We start from the raw sequence: 18354 nt of genomic DNA on the forward strand, positions 1-18354 counted from the left end.
TCAGCCGCGCCTGCTGGGCGGTCCTTTCGCCATGGCTCCTCCCCTCGCGACACAGGGCCGCCCGCCGCAGCGTCGTCCCGCGGGGCTGGCGCCGGGCGCGGCCACGGAAAGAGCCAGCGAGCGAGCGAGGAGCGAGAGCGCGCCCGCCCTCGGCTGACTGACTGACTGACTGACTGACTGGGCCGGCGCGGCGAGGGGCAGAGGCGGGAGGCTGCGCGGATCCGGCGGCGGCGGGGAAGCGTCTTGGTGGTCGCCTCCGCCGGGCGCCCTGCGAGGTAGGCCACCTCTCCTTCCGCCTCTGCCGGGCCTCGTCCCTGGCCGAGGGGGAGCCGCGCGGCGGAGGCAGGTGCAGCGCCTGAGGGAGCGGGGTCGCCAGGGAGCCGCCTCCGCCTTCTCTGCTGCTGCTGCTGTCCAAGGTCCGCCGCGCGTCTCCCGGGAGGCAGCCAGGCGAAGGCTGGGGCGGCAAAGCCCCTCGCCCGCCCCGCTGGCCGGGCCTGCGCGGCGCCCGCTCTTCCTCCACGCGCCGAGGAAGCGGCCGCGTCCACACGTGACGGCGGGCCGGGGAGGACGGCGACGCTTTCAGGAGGAGGAGGAGGAGGAGGAGGAGAAGCAGGGAAGGATGGAGGGGCCGCTTTTAATCCCCCAAGCTACCCGGTGGTCCCTGCAAGCAGAAAGCCAGCACCTCAGGGGGAAGGCGGGCGCTGCTGGGCACGGCGCGAGGGGGGCGCGGGGGGAGTCGGACGGGCCTCGTTGGCCTTTTCCACTCGGGATCGGGGCCGCCTCGCCCAGGGCGCTGAGCGCCTCGAAAAGCGGTTTGACTCCGGAGCGTCTCCTTGGGACCCCCGGGAGGCAGCTGGCTCTTTGCTTCTGCGCACCTGCTCTCCTTCTTCCCTACCTGTTTACACGGGGATCCTTTTCTCCTCGCTAGTGAACATGTAAGAGCCTGAATCGCAGCTGATTCTAGAAATCAATACAGTATAGCTGATTCAAGTTGGGCGCTCGGTGACTATTGCTTTAGTCAGCAGCATGTTTGCAATATGGATTATAAAAGAGTAACAGTTGGTCAGATTAAATGTCTTGGTTCAGCTGCGAAAAAGATCAAAATGAGCTTAAAGTATTCAGTGTTAAAATTACTTTAACTTTGTTTAAAATAGGATTAAAATAGAAACATGGGTTTCGTTCACTTTCCTGAGGATAGATTCAAATAAACTCCAGTGCACTTACTACTGATGCCAATAAATATTTTGCTTTGAGGAAAGAGAGTTACAAATAGGGAGAATTCCCCTGCCTTTCATAGAAAACGTGAGTGCCTGTAAATACAGTGAGACAGTTACAGATAGAGAAAACCTTCTCAAAATATTATGGCCTTTATTAAGAGTGATTCCGGCTTTGGCATTAGCAGAAACAAGGACTCTTGTGGTATACACAAAAAGCAACAAGAGAGGGGCAACTACAGCTACAGCTCAGAATTTGGGAAATACAAATTATGAATTGAAATACATGTATTTTGTAGAAATTTTAATAGGGCATTTCTTTGCGTGTTTTCTTGAGGAATAGCAGGACAACAGGAATGTATTTATGTGTTTCTGTTTATTATGAAAGAAGTAAATCCAAGGGTTAAAGATCTTGGGGGTACTGGTAGAGTGCAAAATTAATATAAATGTCTGTTTTATTTATTTATAATATTTATATTCCACCCTTCCTTGTGCCATTCAGGGTGACTAAAAACAAATAATAAAATTTAATAAAAGCCAACAATAAGCTGGGGACAATGACTAAGTCTTTAGTCAGCAGCATGTATGGGAGGCTTATATATCAGCATTAGAGTTTTTCTGAGTCTGTAATTGTTTTGAAATATTTCAGGGTAACAGAATACTTTCAGTTCTTTGAAGCTCAGAACGACACAAAGTGTCAAAATTTTAAATGTGAGATGAATGCTACTTGGGTGTGAGAAACTGTATTTTTGAATGCTCAGTGAGGTCAAAATGTAACTGAAGTTGGGATGTTGAAAATATTACTCTGGCAATCTCTGGTATTTAGAATCTCTTACTTTCCATAACTTCCTTGATTTTCAGATAGATCTAAGTTAAGCAACCTTTCTTTGTTTAATGATCTATGTGTCACTTACTCTGTCTTGCTTTCCATTCTCCATACAGTTGCCCTCTAGTCTAAAGTAGATCACTTTAATTCCCATTTTACACTTGTGAATCTAAGGGTGCAAAGTAATTACTTAGCTATGGTCAAGTAATGAATTGTTGTTTATGTTGCTGTTTTTTCAAATTACAAACACAATCATTTTACTTTTATATCACATTTCATATTCTCAATAATTTTTCTAATTTTCCAAATTTGTTTATGTTGTTTTAATTATATATCACTTTAGTATTTCAATTAATAGAAAAATGACTCATAAATAATAATCCGTGGTTCAGTGCTGCATTTACTGAGTCAAGCTGGTTTTAAGGAGAAGTTGGTTATAGGAGCCAGTGTCGTGATATGTTGCAGGCAAAGCCTGGCAAGAGATGAGGTGGGGAGAGGGAGTTTGAATCCTGGGACGATGGAGGCCCTTTGGGTGGGTGGTTCCCATGTTTAGGAAATTGGCAAGTTGCCTGTTCTGGATGGGAGCTGCACTCCTTCTGAAGGAGCAATCTCTTCAGAGCAATCTGTGTAGTTTGGGTGTACTCTGGGATACATCTTTGTCACCAGAGGCCTCTGTAGCCGCAAGTGCCTTTTAGCAGTTTCATCTGGTTCGCCAACTACATCCATTCCTGGGCAGGGATAACCTGACCACTGTTCCATGCACGAGTAACTTTGGGGATGGATTACTACAATGCACTCTATGTGGGACTACCCTTGGGTCTGGTTAGGAAGCAACAGCTTGTGCAAAATGCTGTGGCAAGAATACTGATGGGAGCTTCTGGTTGAGAACATAAGACACCATTATTAAAACAGCTACACTGGCTGCCTATCTGCTGCTGAGCCAGGTTCATCGTTATTTTATTGATTTTCAAAGCCCTAAGCAACTTTGATCCAGGATACATCAAGGTTCACCTAAACCCTTCTATTCTAGCTCGAACACCGAGATTATCTGCAGGAGTATATTTGTGTGTTCCTTGAGTTTGTGAGGCTGATATGACAACAGTGAAAAACTAAACCTTTAGTGTAATAGGTCCACTCCTGTGGAACACCCTGCCAATAGAGATTTAGCGGGAGCCTTTCTGCATTTCAGGTGGTTGGACTAGATGACCCTTGGGGTCCCTTCCAACTCTACAATTCTATGATTCTGTACCAACTTCTAAGCACCTGCTAAAACCCTTCCTATTCCACCAGGCCTATGCAGGCAATTAAGAGTACACCTCCCACAGTGGTTTATTGATGTTTGTTTTGATTTATTTTTGCTTTTAACATGTTTTTAACCTTTTTATAATATTATTGTTTGGTTTTGTTATATTGTTGCAAACTATTGTGATATATCTTTATGAGATAGCAGTATATAACTTTTTTAAATAAATAAATATATATATTGTATGCCATTTTCCCACCACATAGATGTGCTCAAGACACCTGTTTTTTTCTTCTTCCCTGGTTGGCATTTGTCTATCTTCGGAAGCAGAGGAAGACTGCACCTTCAGGGGTGAAGTCAAACTGTTGGAGAGCTGTGGCTATACAGTCTGATATGGGAGAGACATGTTTTGTTGCAGCTGGGACAGATTAAGATGTCCAGTTGTGTTGATGCAGGTGTACCATGGTGTTTCTTCTCTTTTCGCTCCTGCCAGTGGTCGTTCTTCCTCTGGTCTGTGGTGTGGATACACAACCTGACTGATTGTCTCAGGTGCTTGTGGTCATCTGCAAGTGTTTCCCACGTGGCAGGGTTAATGCTGCCAGCCTTTATGTCACGTTTTTTGACGTCTTTGTAACACAGAGTTAGTCTGCCTTTGGGCCTGGAGCTTGAAGCCAGCTCTCTGTAGAGCACGTCCTTGGGGAGCCTGTCATTTTCCATTCTGTGGACCAAACCAGCATAGATGTTGCTGAGACAGAAAGCAGCTAGCATCACGGCAAGCACATAGTAAAGAGTTTGAACCCTCATCACCAAAAGTTACTTTACATTACAAAACCTAATGGATGTTCACAGCTTGTGTTCATAACCATGATTAGCAGGGTTAGCGTTGTAGGTCCAGTTCAATTTAATCCTCTGCATGTTTGTTTAGAAATGCAGCCAGTTACATTCATTGATACTTTCTTGCAGAAAAATAGGCATAGGAGTGTAGCCTCATTTTCTCAAGTGCTTTTTTTGGGATGTTGGGGCCCTTCTATTGATGATGTACATGCTTGCTTTGATGTTCCAACAGAAAGTGAAGCCAAAGAGTTATTCCAAAGGAACCTAATGTTCCTTATCAAAGCAGAAAAGAAGTATGACACTGTCCTCATTAGAAACTGATTCATCAGTAGCCATTGGTTGATCTGCTATTTACAATACAGAGAAACTGGCATTCCCATCTAACAAAGTAGTCAGAACTTTTATAAATTAAATTGAAAAAGTAAGGACATGCTCTATGGGGATCTGGCTTCAGGCAGCAGACCCATTGGCAGACCAACTCTGTGTTAAAAAGATGTCTGCAAACGCAACATTGCGCGCCTTCAGATGTAAAGTTGAACTGTTGGGGAGCTGTGGCTGTACAGACTGATACGAGCGAGAGATGTTTGGTTGCAGCTGGGTCAGATGAAGGCACCTGGTTGTGCTGCTGCAGATGCACCATGGCATTTCTTCTTTCTGTGCTCCTGCCAGCGGTCATTCCTCCTCTGTCCTCTGGTGTGGATACACAACCTGACTGACTGTCTCCAGGTGCTTGTGGTCATCTGCAAGGGCATCCCACATGGCCGGGTTAATGTTGCCAGCCTTCATGTCATGTTTGCAGACATCTTTGTAACATAGAGCTGGTCTGCCACCGGGTCTGGTGCCTGAAGCCAGCTCCCCATAGAGCATGACCTTGGGGATCCTGCCATCTTCCATTCTGGGACATGACCAAGTCAGTGTAGACGTTGCTGACACAGGAGTGCAAACATGCTGGGAATGTGGGTTTGGGAGAGCATATCTTTATTTGACACTCTGTCCTGCCAGGTGATGCCCAAAATCTTCCTGACACAGCACACGTGGAAGGCATTGAGGTGTCATTACTAGTCTTACTACCATAAAGCAGTGTGTTTGACATGCAAGCCTGGTAGATCTTTATTTTTGCATTGGTCGTTAATGTCACCCTCTCCCAGACCCTTTTGGAGAAGCAAGCCATTGCTGTAGCTGCCTTGCCAGTATGCTTGTCCAGCTCAGTGTCGATGGAGAGGTTGCTGGTTATGGTGGAGCTCAGGTAGACAAAATCATCTACCACCTCAAGCATGTGGTCACTAGTGCTGATGCATGGCATGCTGGCGACATCCTGACCCAGGACGTTGGTAATGCTGAATTCCATGCAGGCTTGTGCAGAATAGTTTCTGAGACACCGTAGAGCTTCCTTGGAGTTCACTGTCAAGGCCACGTCATCTGCAAACAACATCTCTTGGATAAGACACTTTTGTCTTGGTGTGGAGATATGCCAGTTTGGACAGACCCCTGTCACTTCTTGAATGGATGTACACACCGTCTTCAGTTGAGTTGAAGGCATGTGAGAGCACCAGGGAGAAAAATATGCTAAAGAGAGTTTGGGCAAGATCACAGCCCTGCTTCACACCATCCTTTATCGGGAAGGCAACTGAGCATCATACTGAGTCATCATACTGGGCGGTGCCGCACATCTCGTGGAAGGACACAATAATCTTGTGGAGCTTAGGTGGGCATCTTTTCTTATTGAGCAGCATGAAGAGTCCTTTTCCGCTGATGAGGTCAGAGCCAGGCGACGCCAACTCTACGGAGCCAGACGACGTTAACCCTACGATGACAACTACAGCATCGGAGTCAATCAGTCAGGTTGGGTACTCACAGTAGTGACCAGAGGAGGAATGACTGCTGAGAGGAGTACACCTGCATAGTACAACGAGAGGATCGGTCCCTCTATTCAAACACTTGTTATACAAAAAAATCACTTATCCAAACATGAGGAATTAGTACCCAATCCTCACTGTACACACTACACATTCAGATATCCAAACAGCTGGACCTGCGTGCAGTACTGAGTGGCTGGGGAAACTCAGCCAGATGGGTGGGGTATAAATATTATTATTATTATTATTATTATTATTATTATACTCTAAATAAATAAGCATCTTTAAAGAAGCCTTGCTCTTTTGTGTTACTGGTTAGCAACAGCCATTTGGCCAGAAACCATGGCAGGGGGAATGGGGAGATCAGACAAATAAGAAAGCATTCTTTCCCCCCTTGTTTCCTTTTGCAAAGTTTCAGAGGATTTTCCTTGTTTTGTCATCAGTTTGGGATAAAAGTTACATGGTCGGTAACGCATTAGAAATCTTCCCATAGGAATCAATGGAAATCATCAGACTCTTTGTGCAAATGCTTGCCTAACAAACAATTTCCTGAAAACACATTGTGTTCGGATAGGAAAACCTGCTTGTACTTCATTCAGTAGAAATGGTTGTCAGGGATAGGAACTATTACTTGAACTAATTACTTGAAAATTATTTTGGATATATTATCTAAATTTAATCTTCTGGATTGGGGGGATATTTCATGAGTGCGGTGCTGCAAACTAATAAAATAAATATATTTTAAGTGTTATACTTTTAAATGTAATGCAGGAATGCAATATTTTGCAGTATAGTTCATGGTGTTGAAAATGAATTTGCACAAATTTAGGATTTATTTTCCATTACTAACAGTTCACTGCTAACCATGTCTGTTCAGAAGTAAGTCCTACTAAATTCATTGGAGCATATTCTCAGCTAAGTGGGTTAGGACGTTAGCCTAAGATAGGCATGGGAGACTGTGTTGTAGTCCTGTTTTGATGCACAGTGTCACTCTCTCCCCTCCCATTTCATTTGATATAAATTGAGCAAACAATTGAGCCTTAGCTGTCACAAATTCATGGTAGTAAATGGCTACTAGTGAGTATTTATTTATTTGTAATATTTCTTACCTGTCCTTCACCATAAGGTCCCAGGGCAGGTTACAGTAGAATATACAATTATAAAAAATTATAAAAACAGATAAAACCATTACGATTATGAAACAAGTAATGCTGTTCAAAATGGAACAGAAAAGTAATTGAATGCACAATTGATTTTCAAATGACCTTTTACTAGTACAAAAGACAGTGTTGCTGTAAGGCATTATTACGTTTGGCAAATGCTGATGGCAACACCATTTTGCAGGACAGGTGGATCTAAATTACTGAATCCTGCCTTTTTAATCAAAGTTGATACTTGGCAAATAAATGATCAACCAAAGATAATTTATGGTAAGGTTTTTCATTTGCACTACTTTCAAGAGCAACAGAAAACTGGTTATTGAATAATTAAAAGGTACTGCGGTCATATCTGACTAGATATAGTATTTCTATCTGTTGCTACTGTATTTTCAGTCATTAGATTACAGGCATGGAGCTTGGTTTTGTTCACCATCTAAAGCAGGGCTGGTGAAACCTTGGGCCCATTGGCTCTACTAAGCCCTTCAACAGCCCTCTTTTTGCCACTGTTCAGCTGTGCCCACAGCCTTGTTCTGTGATTTGATGGCAGTTTGGTTGGCATCCCACGTAAATACTATGAAGATCTATTCAAATCTGTACCTTGGATGCCTGCTTTTGTGGATCTGTGATTATTCCTTTGGATCACTGTAAGATCACTTGGTGAAATATATGAATGTTGGCAGTTCAAACACAAACTGCAGAATGGCAATTTATGTAAAAGCCTATGCTGTTGCCTGTGTTCTGGTCTTACTTCTTTTCTTACAGCAGAAGGCAATGCAAGTTATTTTAGCTATACTGATTTTGCAGAGAATCATCCTGAATTTCTTATTTATTTATAGGTGGATAATTTGTATGTCTTCTTCCTTTTTTTCTTTTCTAATTGCAGCACTAGGCTTCATACTGGATGCCTTCTGTTGTGATTTTTTGAGTCTTTAGATAATTATGTTGAAGAAAGCAGGGTATAGAAAGTATTAGGTTGGGAAGATTTCTCACTATTACCCGACAATCCTATAATTGTGGCAATCTGACAGCCAATGTATGCCAATATAACTTAATCGGGATTCTGTGCACTATCAGCACACAAAAAAACCAGAGCAGAACAACCCTGCTCCCCACACCTGGTGTGCCCATGGAAACACTGTCAACTCCCACCAATCACAGATTGGCATGCCAGGGATATCCCCATGTCAGCCAGGTGTGAAAGGAGCCAATCTAATGCCTGCTGATGTGGAAACAGCACCATGATATCTCTACTCTGCACCACAATCTGCTGCACAGAGTGTGCCTTGCATAGTAGCAACCACTTGTTGTTTTTATTTTGATTACGGTATATGTTTTGTGTTCTGATTTTGTTCTGTGAGCTGCTCTGAGACCCCCAGAGTGTATATAAATTCAATTAACAACCACCACCACCACTGTATGGGTTGGAGGCAACAGGGATCCTGGCATACATGGAGTTTGAAATTTAAGGTGCATCACCTCTTCTGTTGCAGTACAGGAGTTGGGAGTGAGGTCTATGAGAGCATGGGATTTGTTGTAAATCTGCTCTTCCCTCTGGGTGGTAGGGATATACTTGATTCTCATGACATAACATCAGGGCTGGGACTGGCAGATGTATCTCATAGTATGGCAGTGTAGGGGGACTTTAGTAAACCCTAAAGCTATCCAGCTGTTGTATCTAGGGCATATGAATGTGCTCTTAAAGATGTAAAATTCTGGAATAGTTGCCTTCAGGGAATTATGCATTTGTATGGATCATCATTGGTTTCTAGGCAAGGTTGGATGCACATACAAAATATGTATGAGTTTAAAATTATGGCCTATTTGTGGAAAAATCAGTCTAGCCTTGACATCTAAAGTTTTACTTGTGCCATCATTTGGTCTTGTGTTTGTAAAAAACCTGAATACTTTCCCTTCAAACAACTTGAATGGTTTTTGTTTTGTATTCATAATACAAGAACCAGTCCTTAGGCATGTACCTGGCAGGTTATTTTCATTGTTTGCTAAGTGTTTTTGGAATGATAGTCTACATGCTTTTGTCATGCAAACAAACTGTACCACCATTCTGTCTTCTGCACTTTGGTTTGTTCTCCTGACTAAGTGCTTTGGTCAGAAAGAGGTGGCTCCAGATTTGACTGTAAATAATTTTGTGTCACAATTGGAGGATTCTTCTGATGAACAGGGCTCTGCCACAAGACTTCTTTAGTCTTTAAGGTGCCACAGGATTCTATTTTTGTTGTTAGAACAAACTCTGGAGTTTCTGGTTTTGAGACGTTTGTGGTTGTAGCCCAATGTCTGTACCAGTGTGGGATACTGAGTTGCATCAAATATAGGTGAGACTTGGCAATTCTGCTTGTCAGGCCCGTTTCTCTTCTCTGACAAACAAGGAACCATGCAGCCACATTCACACTATACATTTAAAGTGCTATGATACAACTTAACACGGCTTCCACCACAGATTTTGGGAACTTTGGGAACAAGTTTGTTGCTAAGTTGTTAAAGGTAAAGGACCCCTGACAGTTAAGTCCAGTCACGAACGACTCTGAGGTTGTGGCGCTCATCTCGCTTTACTGGCTGAGGGAGCCGACGTTTGTCCGCAGACAGCTTTTCCGGGTCATGTGGCCAGCATGGCGAACCAGAGCAGCACATGGAAACACCATTTACCTTCCCGCCAGAGCGGTACCTATTTATCTACTTGCACTTTGACGTGCTTTCAAACTGCTAGGTTGGCAGGAGCAGGGACTAAGCAACGGAAGCTCACCCCATCATGGGGATTCGAACTGCCGACCTTTTGATCGGCAGGCCCAAAGCTCATGGTTTAGACCACAGTGCCACCTGCGTCCCACACTAAGTTGTTAGGAGGCCCCTATTTCTCTCACAGAGTTACACTTTCCAGAGTTCCCTGTGAAGAAGGATTGATCATTAAGCCACTCTGGGAATTATAGCTCTGGGAGGGGAATAGGGGCTTCCTAACAACTCTCATCACCCTTAACAAAACACAACTCCCAGAATTCTTTGGAGGAGAAGTGTATAATGGTGTGAATGTGGCCTGAATTCTTTTAAATGTTTTGAGATATCCAAGTCTCTTACTTCGTCACCTTCTTCCTTTCCTATTTTTTATCATTTAAGGAAATACAATATCCGTTTATTCATAAGCTGTTAAAATACAATACATTGCTTATTATCTGTTGCCTGCAGAAGGTCATCTGCAGGCTGGAGATTCTAGAGGGATGTAAGCTACTTCCTGTTTGGTGATTGTAGCTTCTGCCTTTTCTTCCTTTCTCAAAGAAAAAAAATTAAGCATGAAATGAAGTTTGAAAGTTCAGACCTAGTAAGATGTAAACATACTTACAGTTGGTGGGGGGAATGGGGTGGAGAACCTTTGAAAACTCAAAATTCCTTGCTTTTTTACTGCAACAATACAGCAAGAAGTGATTGCTTCATTTACATAAGAGACAAATGCAAAACTTGATTGGTGTGTATCATTCAAAGTACACCATACTTTAGCTAACATTTATTCAGTTCTATAATGAACACAGAGGAGAGATGGAGTGACCCATTGCCCTGCTGGCAGAGTTCTGTGTTGCCTATGGATGCCAGGTGAGTATTTAAATTGGGTGGAGAAACTTTTCAGGTGCAGACCAGATTCTTATTTCCCCATCCCTGCCACGCCAATTTTTACAGGTGGGCAGGGTTGCGCACTTGTTAGATGCTTCAATTTATAAATTTTGGTTTGTCCAAACAAGTTAGATCAGAAGCCACGTTTCAATACCGGCATAGTGTTTAGCTGAGTGAAAGTCATGGCGTGGAAGATGACAAATGCATATTGAGGACATGTGCATTTATATTCCCTCCCCTCAATATTACATTAAGACAAGTTTTGTCAATATGGGAGGACAGAAATAAAAAAAAAGACATTTTAAGAAGGATATTGACATGCTGGAATGTGTGCAGAGGAGGGTGACCAAGATGGTAAAGGGTCCGGAAACCAAGCCTTATGAGGAATAGTGGAAGGAGCTGGGTATGTTTAGCCTGAAAAAGAGGAGACTGAGAGGAGATATGAGAGTCATCTTCCAACATCTCAAGCGCTGTCACATGGAAGATGGAGTAAGATTGTTTTCTGCTTCTCTGGAGGGTAGGACCCGAACCAATGGCTTCAAGTTATAAGAAAGGAGATTCAGACTAAACATTAGGAAGAACTTTCTAACAGTAAGAGCTGTTTGACCATGGAACAAATTTATTAGATATATAAACCACAGAGAAGTGGTGATGCACCAACATGGTATTTGAGTCCAGTGAGACATTATTTCTGCTGCATTACCTGAATCCTGTGAAAAGAAAGAGAAATTAGATGGGGCAATGCCTGTTGTTTTATAATTTTATTGGTCAAAATTTTGGGTGCATGGCCCAGATAGAAAGCATATTTCATGCAAAGGGTGAAGCCTGTAAAAATGAGTGAAGACGATCAAGTTTATGTTTTAGTGGTTAGGCTGTGTTCATTTACTTGGGAGTAAGCCTTTTTGAAATGAGTGGCACTTACCTTTCAGTACATATGTTTAGAACAGCACTGTTAAAATATCTTTCAAACTCTCATTTGTGAATTTTCTTCCAATAAACTATCCAGTAATGATTCAGTAATCTCAGTGGAAAAATAAAGCAACAAGATGAAATAAATATTATTTGTAACATAGCCTTTGAAAAATAGCTGTCTTCAACTCAGAATGTATTTTTGCTCCTGAACATTATCTTTATGTATTGGGACTGAGGAATCCTGAACTTTTCACAGGTGCACTACCTATATGTTAGCAGCAAGCCTTCCTGATCCTATGTCAGCTTAGCTTGAGATAGGAGGGGGGAAATACTTTAAAACACATGCACTTAACAAAATGGTGAACAATCAGACACCCATGTCTGATTGAATTATTATTAGTAACATAATAGTAGGATTTCTAATCCTTACTTCACCATAAAGTCTAAAGGTGGGATTGCAGCAATATGAAAATATAATATTAAAATGAATTAAAACAATTTACAACTATAAGAATAGGGTCGGTCCATATATATATTCCTTCAAAGGCCAGGGCAAAGAGGTGCATCTTCATCTCTGCCACAGGCTGCCAATCAGGGACTGTCAACAATGGTACCCATTTGCCATACAGACACAGAGGCATCCAGTGATATCAGGATATTTATCCAGAAGGCGTCACCCACTCAAGCAGCCACCATGGCTCTCTCCATAGGGTGGGAGGATGGGAAGCAGGAGTTTGGAGTTTGGCTGCTTCTGCCTGGGTGGGACGTAATTTGCACTTGCATTTTGCATGATTGGCACAGAACTAGTTGGACATTGTGTTATGATCCACCAGGGGAGAGTCTTAGGTTGCTCAAGTATCCCTTTTTTTGCACACTTTGGCCTGCTTTTAGGACTAGGAGCTCAGCTCAGTAAAGACATCAGATTTTAATAATAAGGAAATGGGTTTTGGTGGATTTCCAGAGTGCACATTCTGCATCAACTTGTTAGGAAGAGCTTTATCAGGTCAAAATGTGTGTGGGGCTGTTTTGGCAGGGGATGGGGCAGAAAGGAAGCACTATTTGATCCTTTGCTTCAAGCCATAAAATGCTTTTTTCTGGCCCTGTATAGTAGGAACATCAGGCACCAGATAAAATTGCTTGGGGATCAGATAAAGCTGATGAGCCACCAGTTGACTGCTTCTGTATTTGACATATAAAAATGTTATTAAAATTGGTTTCCTATTATTTGCTGTTTTTTAGTTTGTGGGCGGCAGCTCAGGATAACAATATAATCTCTGAATCTTAAATGTGGGAGAAATCCCTTTGGTGTGCAGCTGGAGGAGCACTTGAATTGCAGAGCAAAGGGTGGGAGGGAAGGATATCTAGATGCTGCCTTTCTGACTGCTCATTGTATTTCCCCTTTTTATCTTAAGTGCTGCAGCCTGTTTAAGTCAAAAGGGAGGCAGAGAAAGAGGCACATGGAAACTGTCATGCTGCTGTTATGCCAGTCTTAGAACAGATTTGTTTTTGTTTTGCTAGCTGCGCTGAGAGGAAGCATGGAAAGCGTGCTTTGCTGCTTTCTAATCTAGAACCATGGATTCAGGTACACGGTGTGTTGGTGGCAGATAGGTGTTTCCTCATTTTACCAGCCTTAAGGATGAGCAAAGTAATGCTATCTTTGGAGAGCAAGGATGGAATGGTGGGAGGAAAGCGAAGGGTAACCAGAGATGGATGATGGGCGAGGGTCTCCCTCAAACTCATTCACAATTTTGTGTGAAAGCATTCAAGGTATTTCTCTAGGGTTTTGTGTCCTTTCAGCACTGTATTTGTATTTTTAAATCCCTCCTTAATATAAAATTGTGATGATTGACACATGGTTAATCACAAAAATACACTGCTCCAAGTATGCATTTCTTTGCATGCACAGAGCTGTCTCTTTTCTTGAACTGTGGCAAGTTTTTGAGCTCTGTACACCACTGGAACTATTATAGGGGTTGGGGAGGAAGTGGACCTGTTGGTCTTTCTGCTGATGTATTAGGAGCGTATTTGATCCTGCCAGCTTCCTTGTCATAGTTCTATTAAAAAATGGAATTGGCCCAGCAAAATTCAGGACCATGGAAGTGGGGAGGGAATAAAGCCAGATAACATGGGGTTTGAGTTAAGTTATAAATGTAGCATTTCACTTCTTTGTAATATGCTGCTGTTTAATAGTACTATGTAATGTGTAAGGTTGGTTGTGCTGTTTTAAATCATGCTCTGAGTGATTTATGTTTTTGTATAATTGATGGATTAGGGTTAAAGAAGATTTGGATTTGGCTGTTCCTTTTGTTTCTAGTAGTTAATTAAGATGACTATTAGAATTTTACGCACAAGTGTAAAGGCGGTCTTGTTGACCCATAAGGCATTTACATTCCCCTTTTCTACCAATGTAATACAGTGCTCTATTCTTTGACAGGTCTGAATCACGTGGGTGATTTTTACTGCAACAGCAGCACCATCTTCTGGCTACAAATGATATATATTTGAACCCCCCCTTTTGTTTCCCTTTACAGTCCAGTGATACCTTGTTTGTCAAACGCCTTGTGACTCGAACGTTTTGGCTCCTGAACACCGCAAACCCGGAAGTGAGTGTTGCCATTTGCAAATCTTATTTGGAACCCGAACATCTGATGGGGCTTCTGATTGAGTGCCGGAAGCTCCTGCAGCCAATCAGAAGCTGCTCCTTGGTTTTCGAACGTTTTCGGAAGTTGAATGGACTTCCGGAACGGATTCCGTTTGAGAGCCAAGGTATGACTGTACTTTTAATGATGCTTTAAAAAACCCCAAACCTTTATTTTAAGCAGTAGAACCAGGGCTTTGTAGAGGAGAGCAGAATGAACAAAATAAGGAGTCAGGTGGCATCTTTAAAACTAACAAATTTATTATGGCATAAACTTTTGTGGACTGTCTATTTCATTAGGTGCATGAATTGGCATGTTAGGTACACACCTCACTGTAGAGACAAATGTAAGCTCCTTTGCCAGCTGCGGACAACTTCATGCATCTTACGGTGGATTCTAGTCCACAAAAGCTTCTGCTATAACAAAAGATCCTCCTCCTTTTCTGTTGCGACAATCTAACATGGCTGCTCCTCTGGAAACCCTGTGGGCCTGCCTGCATTTCCATTAACTTTATCACCCATATTTCCGAGAAGAGAGACAGACACATTCTGTCTCTCTTCTCGGAAATATGGGTGATAAAGTTAATGGAGAAGCAGACAGGCCCACAGGGTTCTCAACCTGCACAAACAAGCTTGCTCTTGGTTTTGCTTTTTGCGGGGATGGGATGGTAATTTGTATTGAATAGTATTCTACTGAGAGACAAAGACAAAGACGGAGAGATGTGTAATTGGTTGCATATGTTTTGCTTTCTTTATCCTTCCATTTCCCCTTACAGGTAATACCATATTGGCTCGAATAAAAGCGTCACTTTTTCTCCAAATTCTGACAGCGGAAAGTTAAAGTGCGACTTATATTTGCGACCTTCCCTTTCCCCCAATGGCTCTGGGGAGGCTTGGAGGCAATAGGCAGGCTGCGCGACGTTGCCCCATGCTCCCAGGCTGCTTTCTGGGGGTGGGGGTGGAGTTGCAACGCTTTGCCGGCAGCTTCCCTCCTCAAGAGCAGCCCAGGAGCGCGCAGCAACGGTGCGCAGCCTGCTCACCGCTCCCAAGCCTCCCCCGGAGCCATGGGGGGAGGAGGGGAAGGCCACCAGCAAAGCGGTGTGGCTCCCCCCCCCCAGCAGCCTGGGTATTGTCTCCCCCCCTTCAATTTTAAAGGTGCGGCTTATTTCGGGGTGCGTCTTACATTCGGGCCAGTACGGTATGTCATTCAAGCTGAGCTCATTCCACTTTCCCCTTTGTGCTTGTTTAAGCTGCAAAAGTTTTATTGGGAATTAGTGAGGGAAAGTAGCTCAGAACATGCGGCACACAGCTCACGTCTTCAGAGGCCAGCCTCTTCCCCTCCCCACCATCTAGTAAGGCCCAGACTGAAGAGAAGCAAGTAGGGTGCCACCAACATAGGTCAAGGCCTTATGCTGGTGCAGCTTTGTTGACTGTTCAAGTTGGTCTCTGGCAGCCCAAGGATACTGTGCACAGATCATTCAGAACACCCCAGATATAGGGGGAAAGTATGTGCATATGTATACCGTATTTTTCGCCCTATAGGACGCACTTTTTCCCCTCCAAAAATGAAGGGGAAATGTGTGTGTGTCCTATGGGGCGAATGCAGGCTTTCGCTGAAGCCTGGAGAGCGAGAGGGGTCAGTGCGCACCGACCCCTCTCGCTCTCCAGGCTTCAGGAAGCTCTGCGCAACCCTTGGGAGACCGGCGCGACTTCACGCCGGGCTCCCAAGGGTTGCGCAGAGCTGCCTGCACTCCCAGGCTTTGTGCAGCTCTGTAACCCTAGGGAGCCCGGCGCGGCTCCCTAGGCTTGCGAATAGCAGGCTGTTCTGGGGGCTGGGGTCGGGGGAAGCTCGGGCTTCCCCCACGCCAGCCCCGTGCCTGGGGGGGGGAATAATTTTTTCCCCTTTATTCCCCCCCCCAAAAAAAACTAGGTGCGTCGCGTCCTATGGGGCGGCGCGCCCTATGGGGCGAAAAATACGGTAATTTCAGCTTCTAATATTTGCAGTGCAGGGGGTCAGGCTAATGACCCTTCGGGTCCCTTCCAACTCTATGATTCTATGACTGCAGTGAATGCTTCCTGTTTTTAAAATAAAATCCAGTTATGTTTACATGACACTGTTGACACCCCACCTTAAGAACTGCTGACTTGGGAATAAAAACCCCATACTTTCTCTCCCTCTACCCACCCAGTTTCTTTGTTCAACATATGGCTTGATAAAGAGTCCTGGAAAACTGGAATTTGCTCACAATTTTGTGGTATTTTGATGGGTCCTAATAAAAATATATTGAAGGTACTATGATAATCTTGGATACAAAGCTAGTATACCAGGAAAAAGTGTGCTAGCTGAGCCTTTTCTCTGCTATGGTAGCTTTCTGTATGCAGGAAATATTTGTGTATGGAAGCATATTCCATGATGTAAGAATGAAATGGTGCAACTCAGGTTTGTCGTGCCCGTGAGATCTGAGCTGTGGGTTCCACAAGAGGAGGGAGGATGATGCCCCTGAGTCTTCATTAAAGAGGATGCATGACCTCCTTTTTAGTCTAATGCAGGGCAAGCTACAAATTGTGGAGTTGGGACACAGTTTCTGTAATAAAAGAATCGCTCTTCCATTATCCAGCAGCAACAGACTAGAGATCATAGAACTCCCCTCCCCCTGCCATGCCTGTCATGCTACCAAATACCTGCTTCTAAAGACTAAACACTTAAGTAATGCATTATCATGAAAATAATAATCTAGGGTTGCCATATTTCAGAAAGTGACAATCTGGACAGAAAAGTTGTTGAGTTTTTTTTGTTGCTTTTTTGGCCAAAGTTGTTGGCAAAAACGACACTGCCGACATGGGCTGCCATACGTCCAGATTTTCCTGGACTTTTCGACGATTTCCAAACAGACACTGCTTGCAGTTGCAGTATTCCGGATATGTCCAGATGTAAGGCAACCTTATATAATCATACAACCTTGACTGTGCCTCTTTCATTCATTCATCATGTGCTGCATTCTTATTTAGATTCTAAAAGTATTCTATTTCTTCCTAGGTTGAAGACCTGTGTGGGCATTTATACTCAGAGAAGGTAAGCAACCATTAGGATAGGTAAGAACTTCTTTAAACGATGATACGATTCTACAGTAGTTTCTCCTTTCCCAGCAGTGAGTTTGCACTCCTGGTAGATAGGTTTGGAAACCAGATTTGGCATCATTACTGACAGTTTCTAGGGTTAGTCTTGTGTTGTTTTATTATGTTATGTGTCCCTGTCATTAGGCAGAATAACTTATCATGTATACATGGATTCTGGTCTCACCAAGCAGCCATTCTGAGGAATCATACCTACAAACAGGGACTGGGGGAAAATTGGATTCAGTTTACATTTAAAGGCAAACTTACCAAATTCACGCTTTCTGAAACAAAAAACAAAATAAAACTCAGCCCAGCTTTGTAAAGGGCACTTCTCTGAATTTTTCAGAGCAGCTCTCCAGCCAAGTAATGTGTACAAAATGTATATATTAGGGTAACTTCTGCCTATATTAGTGGAAAATAATATACCAAAACACATTGTATTAGGGAAAATTGCTTTGTAAAAACATGCATTTTAAGAGAAATTAACGAGGAGAGGACTATCAATGGCTACTAGGCGCGATGGCTATTCTCTGCCTCCACAGTTGGAGGCAGCAGTGCTTCTGAATACCAGTTGCTGGAAATGAGGAAGTGGAGAGGCTCTTGTGCGCATGTTCTGCTCGCTGGTTTCCCCCAGGATGCTGCACAATATGGGCCATTGGCTATTCTTGTCTTCTTAAATCTACACTAAAATGCTGGTGAATTTTCATGAGGATTTTATCACCCACCCCACCCACCCCCCACAAAAAAGAGAAATTGCAGGCTGTTGTGGAAATGTGGAGAACTGAAATTAAGATTGGAAAAAACTAGAAACTAAGAGAAACAGAAACTGACACGTTCATCCATCCTTAGTTCCAGAATCCTATGCTAGTCTCGTGTAGTCATCAGGTAGCCTGTCATCCAGAAGCCCCTGACTTTCCTGGAAGTGATCCATGCTGGATT

General features: G+C 43.5%; 1 long non-coding RNA gene across 1 annotated transcript; it reads left to right on the forward strand.

The window, feature by feature from the left end:
* The first annotated feature begins 144 nt into the window (after positions 1-144).
* On the forward strand, positions 145-17423 carry LOC308484763. The gene is made up of 3 exons (XR_013990107.1): positions 145-275; positions 14192-14263; positions 17336-17423. It is a non-coding gene; the product is annotated as an uncharacterized lncRNA (long non-coding RNA).
* The last annotated feature ends 931 nt before the right edge of the window (positions 17424-18354 follow it).

The sequence above is a fragment of the Podarcis pityusensis genome (genome assembly GCF_964106645.2).
Source record: "Podarcis pityusensis genome assembly, chromosome: 1".
In the NCBI taxonomy this organism is placed as follows: domain Eukaryota; kingdom Metazoa; phylum Chordata; class Lepidosauria; order Squamata; family Lacertidae; genus Podarcis; species Podarcis pityusensis.